Source organism: Melanotaenia boesemani, chromosome 9 (assembly GCF_017639745.1).
Source record: "Melanotaenia boesemani isolate fMelBoe1 chromosome 9, fMelBoe1.pri, whole genome shotgun sequence".
Lineage (NCBI taxonomy): Eukaryota > Metazoa > Chordata > Actinopteri > Atheriniformes > Melanotaeniidae > Melanotaenia > Melanotaenia boesemani.
This window is the reverse complement of record NC_055690.1, coordinates 30,023,428-30,043,015: the sequence shown is the minus strand read 5'-3', so window position 1 is coordinate 30,043,015 and position 19,588 is coordinate 30,023,428. Positions and strand designations below refer to the sequence as shown.

At 39.8% G+C, this 19,588-nt stretch overlaps 1 pseudogene; it reads right to left on the bottom strand.

Moving 5' to 3' along the window:
* Positions 1-19,588, bottom strand: part of LOC121645783 — a 53,183-nt pseudogene that overhangs the window by 12,786 nt on the left and 20,809 nt on the right.

Sequence of the window (19,588 nt, the reverse complement as noted above, 5' to 3'; positions counted from 1 at the left end):
CAATAATAATAATAATAACAATAATAATAATGATGAATAATAATAAAATAATAATAGGAAGCAGTTTGTTGAAAATGTTATCATCAAGGGGACGACATGTGAAAAACAGAAATAGTTATTTTCTGCACCTACTTCCATCCTTTCTGATAAAACTTTATAAATACTTCCTGAGAAAAAGTGGTGGGAAGGACAAGTATCATTGTCTCACACACACCCACCCATGCACGCATGCACACGCGCACACACACACACATGACAGTACTGTCAGTGAATACTGTCTGTGTATCATGTGCCCAAATGAAACACATGCACTTTTGTAAGATCAGACCAGTCTGGGGGAGAGTGAGTCCTCTCTGGTCTGTAGTTCAGAGTATCTGATTAAGTTACTACACACACACACACACACATACACACATACACACACATCAGGCATTTATTTTCAGAGTTGTTTCTCTGCCTGTTGCCTGGCAGATGCTGTGCTGCACCAGCGAACATCAACAGGCTGTTCTCAGTGTTACGCTGTCAGGGTTTCAGGTAAATCAGCAGAGAGTAAAAATAAAACTTCCAAAGAGATAAAGTTTACTTACTGTGTTTCCTAAGTTCTTCAGTCCAACCAGACCTTGGGCGCTCTTTGAGTTCTGGAAAACAAAACAGACTGAGCATTGATGATGGCCAGTATCACAGCCTAACATGTGATGACTAATTTGTGTATTTAACACTTTCACGCATGAATAACAAACAAACCAACAAAAAACAGCCTTTCCTGTGGCATCATGTCAATAAGCCTCTGCAACATCACAACATTTATCTCAGAGCTGAAACTCACCCTGAGTTGCATTAAGATTTTGTTGTGATAATGGGAGGATTGGACCTCCAGCACATCCCAAAGATTCTCCACAAGGTTCAGGTATTGACTCTGTAGGGGCTAATCTATGTGTGGAAATGATGTTTCCTGCTCCCTAAACCACTCTTTTACAATCTGAGCCCCATGAATCCTGACATTGTCATCTTGGAATATGGCCACACCATCAGGAAAGATAGAATAACCTGCTCATTCAGTATTTTCAGGTAGTCAGCTGACCTCCTTCTTTTGGCATATAATGTTGCTGAACCTAGACCTGACCAAGTGCAGCAACCACAGACCATAGACTGCCCCCAGAGGCTTGTACAGTAGGCACGAGGCATGATGGCTGCATCACTTCATCTTAGGGCTGGGCAATATATCGAGATTTTCAAATATATCGAGACTTTATCAGATGCAATATAGAAGGAGGGAATATTGTTTATATCAAGATAGCTTGTTTTGAGTAAAAGCATCTTTTCTTTTGCATTTTGCACTGCTGTATTTTTGTTATGGTCATATTTTTAATTTATTTTGTTTCAGGAACATTTAATTTAATATAAGGGTACTTCAATTTCAGTCAACTGTTTTAATGCACATGTGCCGCTGATCCTTAATAAAAGTGTTTTTAGCACTGAAGGCTGTAAATTAGAACTGTCTCTTTGATTACTTGACAAAAAATAAAATAAATAAAAAAAATCGAGATATATATCGTATATACACATGACCTTTCATTTCTCCAGAGTCCAATTTTTATGTTTCCTAGTAAAACAAAGCCATTTCCCCACGATTAGCCTTTCTGATTAGTAGTTTTCTTATAGCTACATCATACTGTTCAGTCCCAGTCCCTTGGGACTGAGCAGTATTCTTACTTTCACTGATAAATATAGCCCTGAGTTCTACTGTTTTATTTATTTCCCCAAACGTTTAAATAATCATTAATAACCTTCATTCTAAATTTTTTCCGACCACATTTCCTTCCGGAAAACTCACCATTCTTCCAATTTCAATAATGAGTTGGACAGTTCTTAACACAATTATATACTAGAGAACAGCTTTTAAACAGGTGTCCAAAATTGTGACCACTATGCATGAAAGCATTGAAACTACAGAAGAGTAAAAAGCATATTCATCTATTTTTTTTTCACAAACAAACACACACATATATTGTTGTTTTAACTACTTCTGTCTGCATGGCTGCAGTGATTTGCCTTGAGGTGATTGGTCAGAATGTTACTGAAATAGAGAAGAGGATTTGCTTTTTCACTGGGCTGTGAATTTCCCTTGCATTCAGGTACAACACTATGATGCAGACATGTCTCAGGCTACAGCTTGAATTTAAGAATTTCCAAAAGATTCAGGAGAATCAGTAAAACCCACATGTGACAAAGAAGTGCAGCTGAGTGTATATGAAGGAGAATTTGCCTGGTGAGCATTATCTTCAGAGAAGAACTTGTTTTTGTTATCTAGTGCTCAGTTCCTGTTCTGGTAATCGCTCCCAGATGGCAGAGACGTGATCAGCAACAGAAGATAACAGTGAACCTCTGAGCTGTTCTGCTCCTGAAAGATCAGAACCAAAAACTGAGGCATCTCAGGGTGAAGAAAGATGATTTACAAATCAAAACGGCTTGAAATGCTGTGGAGAACTTATGTCATCACTTGCTGCAGTTAAATTTCATTACATAAGTTGAGAGGTTACATAATTGAGTAGCCAGAGGAAGAACTAACAAAGAACGAGGGGGTGGATAAGGAATGTTCTGCTGCCCTTGACAACAAAGCAGAAGAAGCACAGAGAAAACATGAGATGAGTCCAGCTGAATTCAGTTTTTACCACTTTTACTGCTCAGGGTTTTAGTTATTAAATAACTCAAGCTTTTAAAAACACAACTGCTTTAATCCCTGAGATTAGATGAATCTCTGTACCAGTCCACCTATTTAATCCCATAGATGAGTGAAAATTCAACAAGTTTGATGCAAAATGGGAAGGGACGAGGCATGTTAACTTAAACTTGTATTTTCCAGAAGTCTAACACCGGCCACCTGATCTCACTGGCAGCTGATATCCATCTCACTCACATGCTTCCTGTTACCTTCGCCTGAGGTGAAGTCAGAGCACGCTCTCCGACGACCATCATGAAAATGGGCCAAATTCAAAGTGGCAATCACTTTTCAGGGGAGTGTTCATTAAAATCTACTTACAAGTGGTGCTAACAGCGAGCTGTCTAAGTATGGAAATATAATGGCTCTGAACGTGTTAAAACACAAAGGTGATGCAGACATCATCCATCATCCAGGATGTAACTGGATGACCTTAAGTAACTTTCTGACCTTAAAACCCTGTGTTTCTGACTGGTTTGATGGTACAATGACATTTATTATGTACATCCCTGGAGCCGTTGTTGACCTGCAGCATCCCACGGCTAAAAAAACAAACAAACAAACAAACAAACAACAACAACAACAACAAAACACACCTCACAACTTCTTTTTCCCAGGCCCCTTTACAGCTGAGCTTATGTATTGCATCACATGCTAGCAACTGGATATCAACATACTGTACGTTTTTCAATGCTCACGGTAGCTGAGAAATGCAAGAAGACATTACTGGAGGAAGAGAAGAAAAGAAAGCGAAAAAGGACAAAACGAGATAAGACGGGAGTCAACTTCTGACTGAATTTTACAAGCTGAAGAGATTTCAGAAGAGACAGAACTGAAGATGAAGGCTTAATTAGCTGTTGTTAGGGGCTCACTGAAAAAATCTACCAAAATTCAGTAGTGGAGCTGTAATTATCATGGGGTGGTTGACACAGCCAGGACTGGTTCTGAATTGACTGTTCAACTTAATTGCTTTTAGCAGCAGGTGGAGAACGAGCTCGTTTGGATTACCTCTTACACTCCTGACATGCATCAGGCATGAGGAGGCGGAGTATATCTAGCTGCTGGCTACAACAGTTCCTTGCCAGATCGTCAGTTCTCCTGCTTGACCAGATCTGCTCCTGGAGAAACTTCTACCTTGCCTGCCTGATCTCACCACTCTACGCCTGCTTCTGCCTGCCCTTCATCCACCTTGTCTGCCGGATCACCTCAAACTACGCCTGCTTCTGCCTTTTTAACCAGCGGCTGGTGGATCACCTCCCTGCCTTGGATCTTAAGGGAACAAAGTAGAACTGGTTCAGTAGTATTATCATTATTATTTCAAGTTCTGTCTTCCCCACCTAGGAAATTGTGGGCTCCATTTAACCTTGACTCTCCTTTTCTGACTGAACCCCACCGCGCAGTGAAGACTCCCTCCTCTGTTCCGCCGAGCTTGCCAGCTGGTCTATCAATAAATTTGTTATTTTGCAAAAGTTAACAGTGGTCGGTATACCACAACATCTCAATAACTCAAGTGTTAGCTGTCGTCTTGGTCTGATGTGAACAGTATGATGGAGAGGCTGTTTAGATACAAGCTGTCATTGAACCAGAACATTTAGTAGTCCATTCATGGTTGAGACACGTTTTTTCTCTGTGGTCAGTTACCTTGTTAGAGAACATGTTGTGTAATAAGTACTTAAACATTAAGCAGTTAAACATGTGTATTCAAAAGTTTAGAGAAAGTCTAATTAAGTTTCCCTACAGTATAAAGGCTATAGTGCATTTTAGGTTGATTCCGATCCTATGAAAAGTTTCTCATATGATTCCACAAAAGATTGGTTGCTGCCAAATTTATATGGATTTTAGATTTTAGTGATGTTTTGTACATGCATGCCTCTTCTCAGAGTCTACATGCTCTGAATACTGTGGATCATGAGGCTTCAAGGTTCATCACAAATTTGAGCTCTCTTACATGTCACTGTTTATTACACAAATGTGTTTGATGATTCTCTTAGTCCTTTTAAAGGCCAATGGGCTCGACACATGGGAGGCAACATGACTTTTAGGGCATTTTAGTCTTGGTTAACAGGATGTTTATTTATTTATTTATTATTTTCAGTTCAAAGGTAAGATCTGTGATGAGGCTTTAATGTATGCTCCCTTTCCCTGGAACAAACTGGAAAAAGACTCAAAACTTCTGACCTGGTCTCAATGGATGATTTGCAGGATGATTTCGAGGCAGTTACTTGCTTGATTTGGGGATTTTGATTTTATCTTAATACCTTAGTCAGTTTGTGTGTTGTTTGTGTGCTTGTAAATGTTTAACTATCCTGCCTTGGCAAGGACACTCTTGGAAAAAATATTTTTAATCTTAACAAGGCTGTTCCTGGTTAAATAGAGGTTAAATAAAATAAAAGAAAGGACAAGTATTCAGTGAATTAAATAATAATAAAAGCACAGAAAAAAACTAACAACAAATCAGACAACTGAAAACGGTTCTGATTCATAGTCTTTATCACACAGTTATCAGCTGTGAAATACTGATGCAGATGATCACAAGTGTGGCTGTTTAGGAATATTTTTACACTTCCTTTCCCACACAGAGGAACTTTGTTAGCTGATCCAAAAAGATTATAATTATATAAATAACTTTTACCATCTGTCTCTCACACAGGGGTCCCACAGTCAGAATGTAAAAATCTACAGTTTCGTTAACTGCAGTTTATTTAAATCCTCTTTTCTGTAAAATTCCATGTAGTTTATTAGCTACGTCAGAAATGCAGCAACAAATGTCTGCTGCTGTGAGTCCACTGACATCTCAGCGATGCAGGATTAAGCATCTCTGGTCACCTCAGTTTTTATTGAACACACACACACACTCACCCTCCCACTGAAATGTGTACATTTGACTTTGCTCCACTCTGCTGAGTAATGCCGCTCACCAAAATTAGCAGTTTTGCGTTTGACAGCAGCTGCTTGTCCACACGCAATTGGCTGAGGCTTCAGCCAGCCTGCGTCACGTCAGCACGGTCAAATCACATCCCTGCTCTGTATCCGTAGCAACGCGTTTCTTACTTTTTTGTGGGATGGAAAGCTAGAGGACACAGTGACATCACAATGATGGTGCTCAGCATGGAGGTTTGTGTGTGTGTGTGTGTGTGAGAGTGTGAGCAGATGTGACTTTTACACTTGAAATATTTTTAGAGTGAAGCTGAAAACAGGCAGAACGATGAGGCAGCTGACCTGTGATGAAGACTTACATAACAAAATGAAAGGCGGCATTGTGAGAAGTGAGATGAAACTAACCCTGAGGAAGACTTCAGACCAAGAAAGCTTTAACTGAAAAAGAACTCAGCCGAAATAAAATGAAAATAAATAAATAAAATTAATTTATATTGAAGGATTTATCCCCAAAATGATTAACTTTATACACTGCTCACAAAAATTAAAGGAGCACTTTAAAGAAACACATTAGATACATCAGATTTCAATATGAAGTTGGATATCTATACAAATAACGACAGGGCAATGTCTTAGGAACAAAAGGATGCCAAGTCTTTTAATGGAAATAAAAGTTTTCAGCCTACAGAGGGCTCAATTGTGTAGACACCCTAAAATCAGAGTGAAATGAAGATGTGGCAGGCTAGTCCATTTTTTCAAAAACTTAATTTCTGCAACTCAAAATGCTTTTCAGTATCTTGTGTGGCCCCCACGAGCTTGTATGCATGCTTGACAACGTCGCGGCATGCTCCTAATGACACGACGGATGGTGTCTTGTGGCATTTCCTCCCAGATCTGTGTGAGGGCATCCCTGAGCTGTTGTACAGTCTGAGGAGCAACTTGGCGGCGCCTAATGGATCGAAACATAATGTCCCACACATGTTCTATTGGGTTTAAGTCAGGGGATCGTGAAGGCCATTCAATTGTTTCAATTCCTTCATCCTCCAGGTACTGCCTGCATACTCTTGCCACATGAGGCCGGGCATTGTCGTACATTAGGAGGAAACCAGGACCTACTGCACCAGCGTAGGGTCTGACAATGGGTTGAAGGATTTCATCTCGATACCTTATGGCAGTCAGAGAACCATTTCCTAGGCAGTAGAGGTCTGTGCGTCCCTCCATGGATATGCCTCCCCAGACTATCACTGACCCACCACCAAACCTGTCATGTTGAACGACGTTGCAGGCAGCAAACCGTTCTCCTTGTCTTCTCCAGACTCTTTCACGTCTATCACAGGTGCTCAGGGTGAACCTGCTCTCGTCTGTGAAAAGTACAGGGCGCCAGTGGCGGACTTGCCAATTCTGGTGTTCTTCAGCAAATGCCAGTCGAGCTCCACGGTGCTGGGCAGTGAGCACAGGGCCCACTACAGGATGTCGGGCCCTCAGGCCACCTTCATGAAGTCTGTTCCTGATTGTTTGGGTAGAGACATTCACACCAGTGGCCCTCTGGAGGTCATTCTGTAGGGCACGAGAAGTGCTCAGCCTGTTCCGCCTTGCACAAAGGAGCAGGTATCGGTCTTGCTGATGGCTTGAGGACCTTCTACGGCCCTGTCCAGCTCTCCGAGAATAACCACCAGTCTCCTGAAATCTCCTCCATGTTCTGGAGATTGTGCTGGGAGACACATTAAACCTTCTTGCTGCAACACGTGTGGATGTGCCATCCTGGAGAAGTTGGACAACCTGTGCAACTTCTGTAGGGTTAAGGAATCGCCTCATACTGCCAGTAGAGATAATTACTCAAGCCAAAACCAGCACGAGTGAAAAATCAGCCAAAAAAGATCAAGAGGGAGAAACTTGAAATGACCTCCACATGTAAAACCAGTCCTGTTTTGAGGGTTTTCTGATTGTTGCCACTGTGGTGCACCTGTTGTTAATTCCATGAACACCAATACAGCTGAAAGTGATTAACGATGCCCTCAGCTGCTTAACCAACCAGAAAATTATCAGACAGGTTTAACTGATTTCATGCCAGGCCCAATAGAAAAAGTGTTCCTTTAATTTTTGTGAGCAGTGTAAATGTTTGTTTCTCTTTGATGAACAGTTGGTTATCATAGGTTTTTAATCCAGGTCTTTCTAAGGGCTGCATCTAATGCATCACGGGTCGGTTAAGCCTTTCACTAAAAGCCACATTAATGACATTATTTTTGGTGAGTTAGCAGCTTTTAATGCAGCTTTTGCAAACAAAATCAGATTGGAGCGATTTCTCTGGTCTCTACATTACACACAGGAAGAATTTAAGCACAGCGGAAAAGTCATTGTGCATTTAGAAAAAATATGATTACTTTATGCTTCTATTCTAGTAATATAGTCACTTATAACCTTGATTTATCTGACAGACGTGAAGTAAGATGAAAGTCATATCTTGATTTTATGTCAAACAGGTTCCAAGAACCTCACCTGCAGCACTGCGATGCAGACTGCTAAATCTGTTCTGCTGATTCTGCTGTGATTCTTCTCTGGGATTAAAGTCATGCACTGACAGTAAAGCCATTTTCACACACATACACACTGTAGACCTGAAATCTGCTGGTTGTTACCTTCAGGAACCTACATGGGAGAATACAGATAATCACATGTGCAGAACTGGACTTTTTAAGGACTTTAGAAACATTAAACCCAGGGAGTGTGATTGGTGACATGGATATTATGAAGAATCTGGAACGTGTGTGTGTGCTGACGTTGTTCTTATAGTTCCTACAGTCATGGTTACTAAAAGTCATCAGTCTGGAGAACAAGGCGTACAACAACTGTTTGTTCTCTCCATGTGTGAACAGGAGTCCTGCATAATGTTTGGCTTCTGCTGCTGAGGGACGGAATTAACGCTTGAACTGAAACATTGAGACGACCAGAGGTCCTCTAGAGCAAAACAGACACACTGGTGCAAAACACAGGAAAAGTAAAAAATGAATAAAAAAAAAATACGGGAAAAGTGTAAAAACCCCCCCACTATGAAAAAAGTGTGTGTTAAATTATATTCAGGTATGAAAGGGTTAACCCCTTCACACCTGTATTAATTTATAATTATAAAAAATAAAGTTAAAAAACAAAAGAGAAATGACAAAAAGAAAGACCTGGAATAAAATTAAAAAATAAAATTGATAAATAAAAGCAGACAATAAATAAAACAATAAACACATAAATAATAGAAAATAAAAAAATAAAATAAACAAATATGATAAAAACAAATAAATAAATAAATAAAAGGACTGGAAGTGGTCCGTCATAAATTTGAGAGGTTAAGAATTGTGTTTCCAGCTTGGAAAGTGAGAACTTACAGGAACACATAGAATAGATAAAAAAGGGGAAAATATATATCCAGTCTCTTTATTCCCAGCTCATGTGAGCAGCCTGATGTACCCAGCACACAGGAGATGAATCCTAGAGGACATAACTGCTCCATTCATGAGTGTCAGGAGCAGCAACGGACCGCTAACTTGTGAAAGACAACTTCTCTGAGGCCAAAAAGCATCATGAGGCTGCATTAAGCAGCGTTCCACAATCCTGAAGCCGGGAATAAGAGACAGAGGAAATGTACCTCTGGCACACATCCAAGTGGGTGGAGGTAAAATCCATCTATCAACTGTGTTCAATTAATTCCAAGCAGTAGAACTGCAGGGAAAATGGGTCAGAGCGAGTAGAGGAGGCCTGACTGACGCTCTGCTGTCCTGAGTGACTGAAACCTGATTTTTTTTTTTTTTTTTTTTTTTTTACTTCATCTGATCACTGGATGAACTTTGGATCTTGAGGGGAAATGAAACACACACACATTGTGTTTGCATCAGGCATAATCTGAGGAATCCAGGGTAAGAAAGACCTCAGACATCAGCTGCTTAAATGTGATTAACATAAAGCACAGGTCAGTGTGATCACACATTTACTTCCACTCAGACCACAAACACTCCTCTGTCAAAGTTATGTCTGAAGAAGTCAGATCAAGTTATTGTGAATTTGGATGTATGTACTCATGCACTCTAAGGTCAGTGAAAGTGTTTTAATTAAGATGTGAACTTAAAAAAAAAAGATTTAATCAACCTCATGTGCAGTTGTTGGTGTCAGTAATCTGAACCTGGTGGAGGCTGGTAAAGGTGTGGAAAAAAACAACCACTGAGCACAAGCAATACAATCTAATGAAATCCCAGCGGGGTGGGGGCCGTTTTTCCATGCTATAGATTGAGCCAAATAAGCATTTCAGTCACCTGCTACAAACTTAACCCCTCGATGGACCCCTATTGTCTATGTTTTTGTTATTACTATTATTTCTAAATGATTTTTTATATATATTTCTTATTTTTGAGCATTTAATGTTAAAATGTTCTTTGATCTTTAATGAGATGTTATTTTATTCTAGCCTTTTTTCCCTTTAATTTGTTTTTATTTTATGTATTTTATATCATTGTAAATGAAATTGACCATTAAGGGTAACAAGGAAAACACAAAAAGTAGTTGTGAAATAATTACATATTTGCTGCTAATTGTGTTCAGGTTGTGTACTGACTAAGATGTTGAAGAAGTTATTTGTGATGCATGTTTCAGTCTTACAGCACGGTGATGGGGCGGTGGATGGAACAAGCTGCTAACAATGTGCTCATCATTCTCACATTTCCTCACATGCAAACATTATAACAACGTCTGATGCTGGCATAAAGCAGTCCTGCTCTTTGATTTACAACCCCGCCTCAGATTTCCCAGTCTCCACTGGGGCAACTTTCACGTCATGATGGGATTAATCCAGAACAATGAGAAAATGCTAAATGGATAATCGCTGTCTGATTAATATTACTGCTGATGTGTTTTTGGACATCGCTTTCCCCATCTGCTTCTCTGTGGGTTGGAATCTAAAATTCACACCAGCAGCAGGATGCCAAGGTCCACCTGGCGATGCAGGATGCTGACTGCTGATTGGCTGGCAACGCAGAGCGAGAGGGAGCTTCAGAACAGTGTGTTCCAACCCGATGGGTTCATTCACTCATGTGTGTGTGTGTGTTCTTACAAGGGATGAAATCAGAGCTAAAGGAGACAGGATGCTCATACTCTTCATCCATCAAGAAAATCGCACCATAATCCAACACTGTGGCCATAAAGCAGAGCATTACCTTCTTATGTCACAGCTCTGTTTATCTCCACTAGTGTGCCCGTTTCTATCGGGAGGAAAACTCACTCACGCTGCTGGTGAACACAACTAGTAACCAGACTACTGTTTACATTTAACTGAAGCCTGGACCCCGATACCAGCACACCGTACTGTCAGTGGGTGTCAAAAAAGTATAAATACCAACTCTACAGCTGATCTAGCAAACCAATCATCAATGTTAAAAAATGACTCACACTGTAATTATATAGTTGATTTATATTATTGTTTCAATATGTGTTTAAATTAACAGTTGAACTACGTAATATATATATGTATATATATATATATATATATATATATATATATATATATATATATATATATATATATATATTATCATGAACAATAATTCCTTCATATCTAACAATTTATCAAAACTAATTCTACCAACAATGTTGGGCATCCCACAACATAACGTCTTAATAATTTGTCACTTGTTTTGTGTTTCTTCTTAAAAACAGCATGCTATGCAATAAGTAATAAACATTGAACAGTTGTACACATGCACTCAAAAGTTTAGAAGATCAAATTAATTTCACCTGTAAAGGTTTTAGTGGATTTTAGGTTAATTCTGACATCATACACGAAGCTGAATATCTCTAAATTTATGCTAGTAGTGTATATATAGTGCAGCATTTCTCACTGCCATCATGTGCACAGTTAAATTGATGGTTCATCTCACTCTATCAGTGCTTTCACAGACACAGTTCTGGTTCTGGAGTGTCAGAACATCGGTGCTCTCTGTTTACAGCAGTTTAACCAGAAACAATGTGGGAGGACTTTACTCTTCACAAGCATTTCATAAACATTTGGGAGGTTTGGTCCTGAAAATGGATGGTTAAATCGCCAGGCTCCATTATAATCTATGATTTTGCAAAATAAATATATTGAGACGAATACGCTCACTTTGTATGTCTTGGCTCAACTAACCACACGCTCTTAACTATGAATGTCCAGAGAGAGTATTGGCAGTGCATATCAAAAGGGGTAAAATTCCAGGTTTTCCTTACAATAAATGATCACAAATGGCCAATTTTAATGAATCGATAATACCTACTTATTGCCCAGCCTTATTGCATATATCTTTAATTCTAACAATGTCCTGAATCTTATTGGGTGTATATATTCCAGCTCTGATCGAAGAGGACAAGCACAAAGCAACCTTGAACTTTGCAGCTGGCAGTGCTGCTGGGCACCAACATTTGCATGATCACAGATAACCACACACACACCCGCACACATGCACACACACAGAAAGCTCAGTGTGAGCTTGTGCAAACACGTAATACTGCTGTGTATACATTTTAAAACACACACACAGACACACACCAAAGAGACAGAGAGGACATGTTTTCCTGTCATGGTGCATGCTGTGGTCTGCAGAGGGAGGAGTAGGGGGCAGATGAGGAGTATGAGCAAGATGAGGACAGGATGGGAGGCGCAGGTGGATGGTGACAACAAAACAGACAAGCATGCCAAGCTGCAGGCCTGGCCAGAACCGAAGTGTATTCTAATGTAATTTCTCATTACATAACAGAAGTTGGCACACAGCAGGAACACACACACTTACACACTATCAAGTCATCTTCATCTTTTCATGTGGGAACAAACAGCTGATATCCAGGCTGTTACATGTGTTGTTTAACGTGCACTCACCTACAAAAGCAGCTCTGATGCAATGAATGAATTTATTGTCTTAAGTTGTTTTCTGACCAGTGAAAAAGACAATAATGTTTAGAATAAATACTAATTTAAAAAAAAATCTGCCCTGGTCTGCTTTCAGACAGCAATTTTGCATGTGTTTTTAAATGTATGATTATTTTATTTAAGGTCTTAAAAAATAGAATATCCTTAAAAAAATCATTAGATAAGCTTTGTCTACACGTTGCTCCAGCTTCCAGAGGTTTTCTGTACATCATGTACTCACACCTGCTCTGGTCCGTGTGTTTGGTTGTGTCTTTAAACAAACATACAGAGGCATCATATATATCCTGGACAGTACAGAGCATACACAAAATCCTGCCAGAAAGACTAACATCTGTATTTATTTACGTTTTCGTGACGGTGGCGAAACATCAGAGAATATAGGGATTACATGCTGGTTATATAAGCAGTGACCTGCCGGTGCAGCCCTCTTATCCTGGCACGGCACAGAACAGCGGCTTAACGGAGCGGCTTACTTCTGAAAATGACTCATTTATACGTTGAAATGACTTCAGAACATTTTCTGTGAAATATGGTATTATGTCTAATTTTAATGACAGACACCCACACAGATGCGGATTCTTGGTTTACACACAGAAAAAAAACTTCAACCGCGTCTGATGAGCATTTCATAAACTCAGCGGGACATAATGATGTCCTTTTATCATTTTCACACATTTAAAATGGTTGAACTTGCATTTACAGTGAGTTACCCCCAACAGCGTTTAGGTGACATAACAGTGGCTCGCTCACACGCTCGCGCCGATCTCTGTGTAACTGCTCTCTACCATCAACTCACAAAAAATCACAACAGCTCAACAGATTGAAAAGTGATGCGTGAAAACGTCAAATGGGCTATTCTTTTTTTTTAATGGAGTCTGGTAGGAGCACAGCTAACAGGACGCAACTCTCTTACCTTGGCTTGGTTTATGAGAAGACCCACAAAAGTTGACACGAGCACCGACCCCGACATGCTGCCTTTCCTCCGCATCTCCTGCTTCAGAAACGGGAAGGCAGCGGCGGGCGGCTCCTCGGGAACCGTCACCGTGTAGGACTGTCGCATGCTCGGCATGCTGGAGCTCGTGTACAGGTCCTGGTAGTCGGAGGACGACAGAGATTTCCTGAGCGCTTCTGGTTATTTTAGGACCCGTTAAATGACAATCTTTCGCTCACTCATTCATGCACTTGCTTATAAAACGAACCTCGCAAATCACGACCAGTAGCTTTTTTAACGTCCATTTCAGTGAAAAACTCAAAATAAAGTGATCGTAAAGCGGACAGCAGACGTCTTAAAAACCCAATGTGACGACTCTATCATCCCACACAACCCCATTCAGTAGAGGACATCAGTAAACGGCAATAAACGCGGACGGTGACTCCGTTCCGTTTAAGAGAACCGGAGCTCCGCCTGTTTCTGGCTCGAACAGAGTCAGCCTCCAACAAACGTCATGACCGCCTCCAGCTGGCCTGTCTACGTCACAGCCCTGCTCTGTCCACGCCGCTGGAGGACTGAGGCAGGAGGAGACAGACCATCTCCTCCAGGTCCAGAATACAGAACCGGGAAATCAAAAAGCACCCAGGACATGTTTACAATGAGAGGAGAGAAAATGTGTTTCTGAGATTCTTAAATGAAACTGTAGAATTCAGCATCAACACAAAGGAGAGGTCAGGTTTAGTAGCAGCTGTGCAGGGTCATTGCTGTTCATAAAGATGTTGACAGATTTGATAAAGTTCATATAATGTCATGCTGAACGACTGCAGAGAGTGTGAGGAAAACATTTTTACAATGAGCTGTCCGCAGTCAGAAACCAAGCAACAAATCTTTCTTTAGTGTCTGAACAACTGCATGTTGTTCTTCATTGACCACTGATAAATGATCAATTGTTTCTGAAACACTTCTCAGATATTTGGCAGAAAAAAACTGACTGATATGAGCTGTCAAACTGGGTCAAAACATATTTCAAAACAAGACCAAAATGCTCCGTTTAGATGACGCAAACTTCAGTCACTTGAATGTTGGTAGGTGTTAAACTTTTCACATGCTTCTTTTCCACTGTTATTCACTCACAAGAATATGAAATATATTTATAGAATGTGATGTCACTCAATGATTTGTTTAGATGTTATTTTGTATTCTTGCTCTGAAGCGGTATGCTGTTTACATAGAGCCTGATTTCTGAAACTAGGAAATCATGTGTCTGAAATCCATTCTTGGTTGCACCGGTGCAGCTAACATTTTATAGGTCTAGGTGAAGGACTTTAATTATTTCTCTGAATGTCTGTCAGCGTATTCTGTGTTCATTCCCTCTTTACCCGAGCTCAGAGAAGAATAACACCAATATAAAAAAAAAAGAAAAAGAAAAGGTGTGGGTCACCACCTCTTATTGGCTCTGATCCACAGCTGTTTGTTAGTTTGAAATTAACAGCAGCACATATCAGACATCTGGTACGACAAAGTCAACAGTCGAGAGGCACCTGCCTGCAGGCCTCCACTGTGAGGTCGTTTCCGGTGCAGGCTCCACTGTCAGAACACCTCCACTGTCGGGCCCATAGGGCCAGGATGGGAAATGCAGACTTTTTTTTGCAACAATCTCTGGCTGCTTTAAAATGGCCAAAGCCACTTCCCACTGGCAATCGCCAATCCCTCAGTGGTTGATGGGCTCGACACACGGGAGGGGACGTCACTCCTTCTCCATCATTTTCTATGGAACTTGTGCGATGAGGCGAAAATCACTGCCCTCCTCCAGCCAAGTGACAGGTGAGATTTATGCATGTGAAATGTTGCACTCGTTCAAGTAGAGGAACACACGGGACCTTGTGACACGACACAAAAAAAAAAGAAACATTTTCCATTTTTGTTACTGTCGCATAGCACTACAACCAACCAGTGAGGGCTTCATGGACTGACCAACGAGCTCAGAGCAGGCGAGACAGTGCAGTCTGCAAACACTTCCAACATGGAGGAACAGATAGTTTTAGCTGTGTCTGACGTTCCCAGACTTTATGATACTTCACGTAAAGATTATAGAGATGTAAATAAAAAGTAAAAAGGCAACCACATGACACCAGAGTGTATTTGTCCAAATGCAGGTCCTGGATTTATCTGGATCAGCCTTGAGGTCCGCCATCAACGATGATATTCACCATGCTGTTTTCTTGTTTGTAAAATAGGATGAACCCAGGGTTGTCCTTCTCTTTTGTACAGTAGAGTCAACGGCAAGATTTCTGTCAACTTCTGACTTTTTATCCATCATGCCTCATCTATCATTGACTGTTTTGAAAAAGTCAAAATTCCCTCCAATATCATAACCAATCAAATTTCTTGGAGAAAAGCGAACTCAGAGCACGATGCACTACGCCATCGTGGCCGTTTGTCATGTCCCATGTGTTTGGTTTCATCAAGCGCCAACATCTGGCGGTAAAATGTGAAGCCTATGTGGAAGTGCAAAAAATTGCAGTTCACCCATTTTTGGATTTTCCGGGAATGACGACGACACGCTTGACGCTGCCAAGATGGCGGTGGTGGGAACCGCCCAATGAGCTTTAATTCAGCTCTTCAGAAACCTACGGGTGACATCACGGAGGCTCCGTCTATCTTTTATATACAGTCTACGGTGGCGATGAGTTTCACCTGTCGCCTGTCCTGTGTGTCAACCTGTGGGCTGGTCGCGGACTTTTCACATTAGTGCCACTCTGCAAAACCTGAGCAGATTTAGTACCAACCACCCATGTTTACAACAAAAATGTGTAGGTTTGCACAGATTAAACTGCACTGTTAACTGGAAATAGAGGACGTACATGAAACAATGAAGGCTATGCGAAATCAGATCTTTTGTGTTGGTTTGTGATGTGCTTGTTAGTAATATAATGATAATAATAAATGTGTCATTGCAAACATTCTGTTTAATTTTACTTTAGCATCTTAGCCTAGACACTGTCCCGGGCTGTTTAATAGATTTGTGACTGAATGTTCAAGGCACTGAACCTGTAGATGAGGTGAAGTTATAATCTATTTCAATGGACTGATGTTACATCGGCTTGCCTTTCTTTCTTATACCTTGTACAATTAACAACTCTTCTTGCGGTTTATTCCGCTTAAGTTTCATATTATGTCAAATCATCTTTTCTCCAAATACACAAACACAGATATTAACATCCACAGGCTACAAAATGCATGTAAGCAGGCAAATAAATAAAATAGGCAACTCTCCAAACCAAATTTTTATAAATCCTAAAAAAGTTTCTTTTGCCAAAATGACAGTAATTCACTATTTTGACCTGTCAGCTCAGCTCAGCTCAGCTGGCCAGCTTATACTTGCAACACAATATGAAGGAGGCTCTTAAAATGTGAAACAATCTGCCTTTGGATGTCAGTTGGGTACTTCGTTGTCCACTTTTAAATTCATGTTAAACGCACATTTACTCTTTGACCCATAGTATGAGTGAATGATTTTTATTGCTTTTGATTCTTTAGGACGCTTGTCTTTCTGTTTCAGTATGTTATTGTTTTGTTTTTTTATTATGCCTCATGTTTTTAGATTTTATTCACATAACAACGGCGTCTTCTCACAGCTGCAGGGTTTTGTTCATTCTATGCCACAACAACATTAAAAAACACAAACATTTTCTTCTGCGTGTTGTTCTGTCACCGTAGCGATCAACTCAACAGTTTCACTTTCAATCTTACCAATTGCTCTTGAGTTAAGCAACAGTCATTTAAAGTTGAAAGTGCAGAGTAATCTTTCATTCTTTGAGGCTATTTTTTATATATATTGCAAATTTTATTAATATAGCAAACTACACAATGAAAAATGTGTGTGTTTGTAAGAACAATGTGGCTGAAATAAAAACATATTTCTTTTAAAGCCAGCACAAAAATAAAAATATACAAAAATATCATTTATAGATGATGGAAAGCGTGTTACTCTTCAATAAGGAAATAAAAGTGTTTTCCACCTGGATTTTAAAATGTAGACTTGTAGTAAATGTTTGGAGTGGCAGAAAAAATCGATTCACATAAGTATTGCGTTTTTTTTGTTTTATAATTTTTAATTTTTTTTTTTTTTTTTTTTTGTTCAAAATCAACTATTTTGTGACACGATGTTAAACTTAAACACAAGGTGGAAAATGGCAGGCAACTTGCAAAAAGGTGCAAACATAAAACCTCCACCATCAAATTTTAAGTCGAAAGTATGGACACATTTTGGATTTGTTGCTTTGAAGGAAAAATCAGACTTGGACATGTCTAAAGCTGTTTGTAAAGACTGTAATACACACATCCCATACTGCAGAAACACAACAAACGTTACTGCCCACTTAGCAAGACACCACCCTGAGGTAAATGCAGAGCTAGTAGTTAAACATACTGCAGCAGCAAGCCAGCAGACACTCAAAGCAGCACTGTTCAAACTACCCAGCAGCTCTGAAAAAGGGAAGCGCAAAACTAAATCAATCGCTGGCTTTATTTGCAAAGACCTGCGGCCTTATAGTGTTGTGGAGAACACAGGATTCAGGAACATGCTACACACACTGGAGCCGAGGTACGTGTTACCTTCCAGAAAGTATTTCTCTGAAACAGCAGTGCCTTAAATCTACATGGACATTAAGGAGAAAGAAAAAGAAAAACTAAGCAGAGCAGAACGTGTTGCTCTCACCTGCGACGCATGGACTTCACGCGCAACCCAGTCTTACATCACCATAACAGCCCATCACATCGCTGAAGGCTCCACTCATGAAAATTTAAAAGTTCAGACATAGAAACAGCCTGTTCTCTTGGAATGGCTGAAATTAAGGACCAAGCCTGAATTTGAGCCAATGCACATTGAAAACAGTGTTGTTCAACCTCTAAATTGAAACTGATGAAGAAATGTATAATATGGGACATTTAATAACACATGGAATGCATCTGGAGAGTTATACCAAAGAAAGAATGGTCAGCTGGTTGTTAACAGCACTTGCCGTTCAGCTGCTGCTGTACAACGATATAAACTGCTAGAAGATTTGTTTATCTGCAACTGCAGTTGTACAGCGGCATAAGAAAGAACGGTAAGTCGATGTCTAGACAAAGCAGCATCCATCAATCCATTGAAATAGATTATAACTTCGCCTCATCTACAGGTTCAGTGCCTTGATCATTCAATCGTAAATCGATTAAATAGCCTGGCTGAGCGTCTAGGCTAAGATGTTAAAGTAAAACTAAACAGATCTTTAGCAATGACACATTAATAATTATCATTATATTACTATCAAGCGGGGCTGCTCGATTATGGCAAAAATGATAATCATGATTATTTTGATTGAAATTGAGATCTAGATTATTTAACACAATTCTTTATCACTTTCTAGATAGATAGATAGATAGATAGATAGATAGATAGATAGATAGATAGATAGATACATACATACATAGATTCAATACAGATCACTGTGAGGTAACTTGTTAACAGGGTTTTTCTCTGTATGTCAACACACTCATCAATACTTCTCTGAAGAAAAATACCAAACAAACCTGCTGACTGCTTAAGCTCTTGTAAGCAAAACATTAGGAACAAGCTGCTGTTGCACAAGTGTTTTTCAATCCTCTGGCCGTGGTCAGGTGATGGACAGGTTTTTGAGTCAGAAGGGCTCAGTTTCTGGTAAACAAGGGTCTGTGTTTGAACATTTCAGAACATTAAGAGCAAAAGTGTTTGAGAAATCTTCAGGGTGATATACTGCAGTACTGCTGCTGGTGTCACACATGTTTTAAAAAAGAAAAGAAAAAAAAAAAAAAAAAACACAATGCCAAAAAAAAAAAAAAAAAAAAAAAAAAAACTTTCTAAATGAACGTTTCCATAAAGTAAGAATGTTTTGTACCTCGCCTCTTACTTCCTGGTATGAAACTAGACAAAAATCAGAAAAAAGAACAAAACAAAAGTCCCCCCAAAACCTGCCAGCCCTAAAATCTGTATTTAAAAAAAAAAAAATTTAAACGGTGTAAATACAGCGAGTGTTTCTGCACCTGTCTTCAGATAAAGGATTGGGACAGAGAGTCACTTTAGATGAACTCATGTACAAAGTGA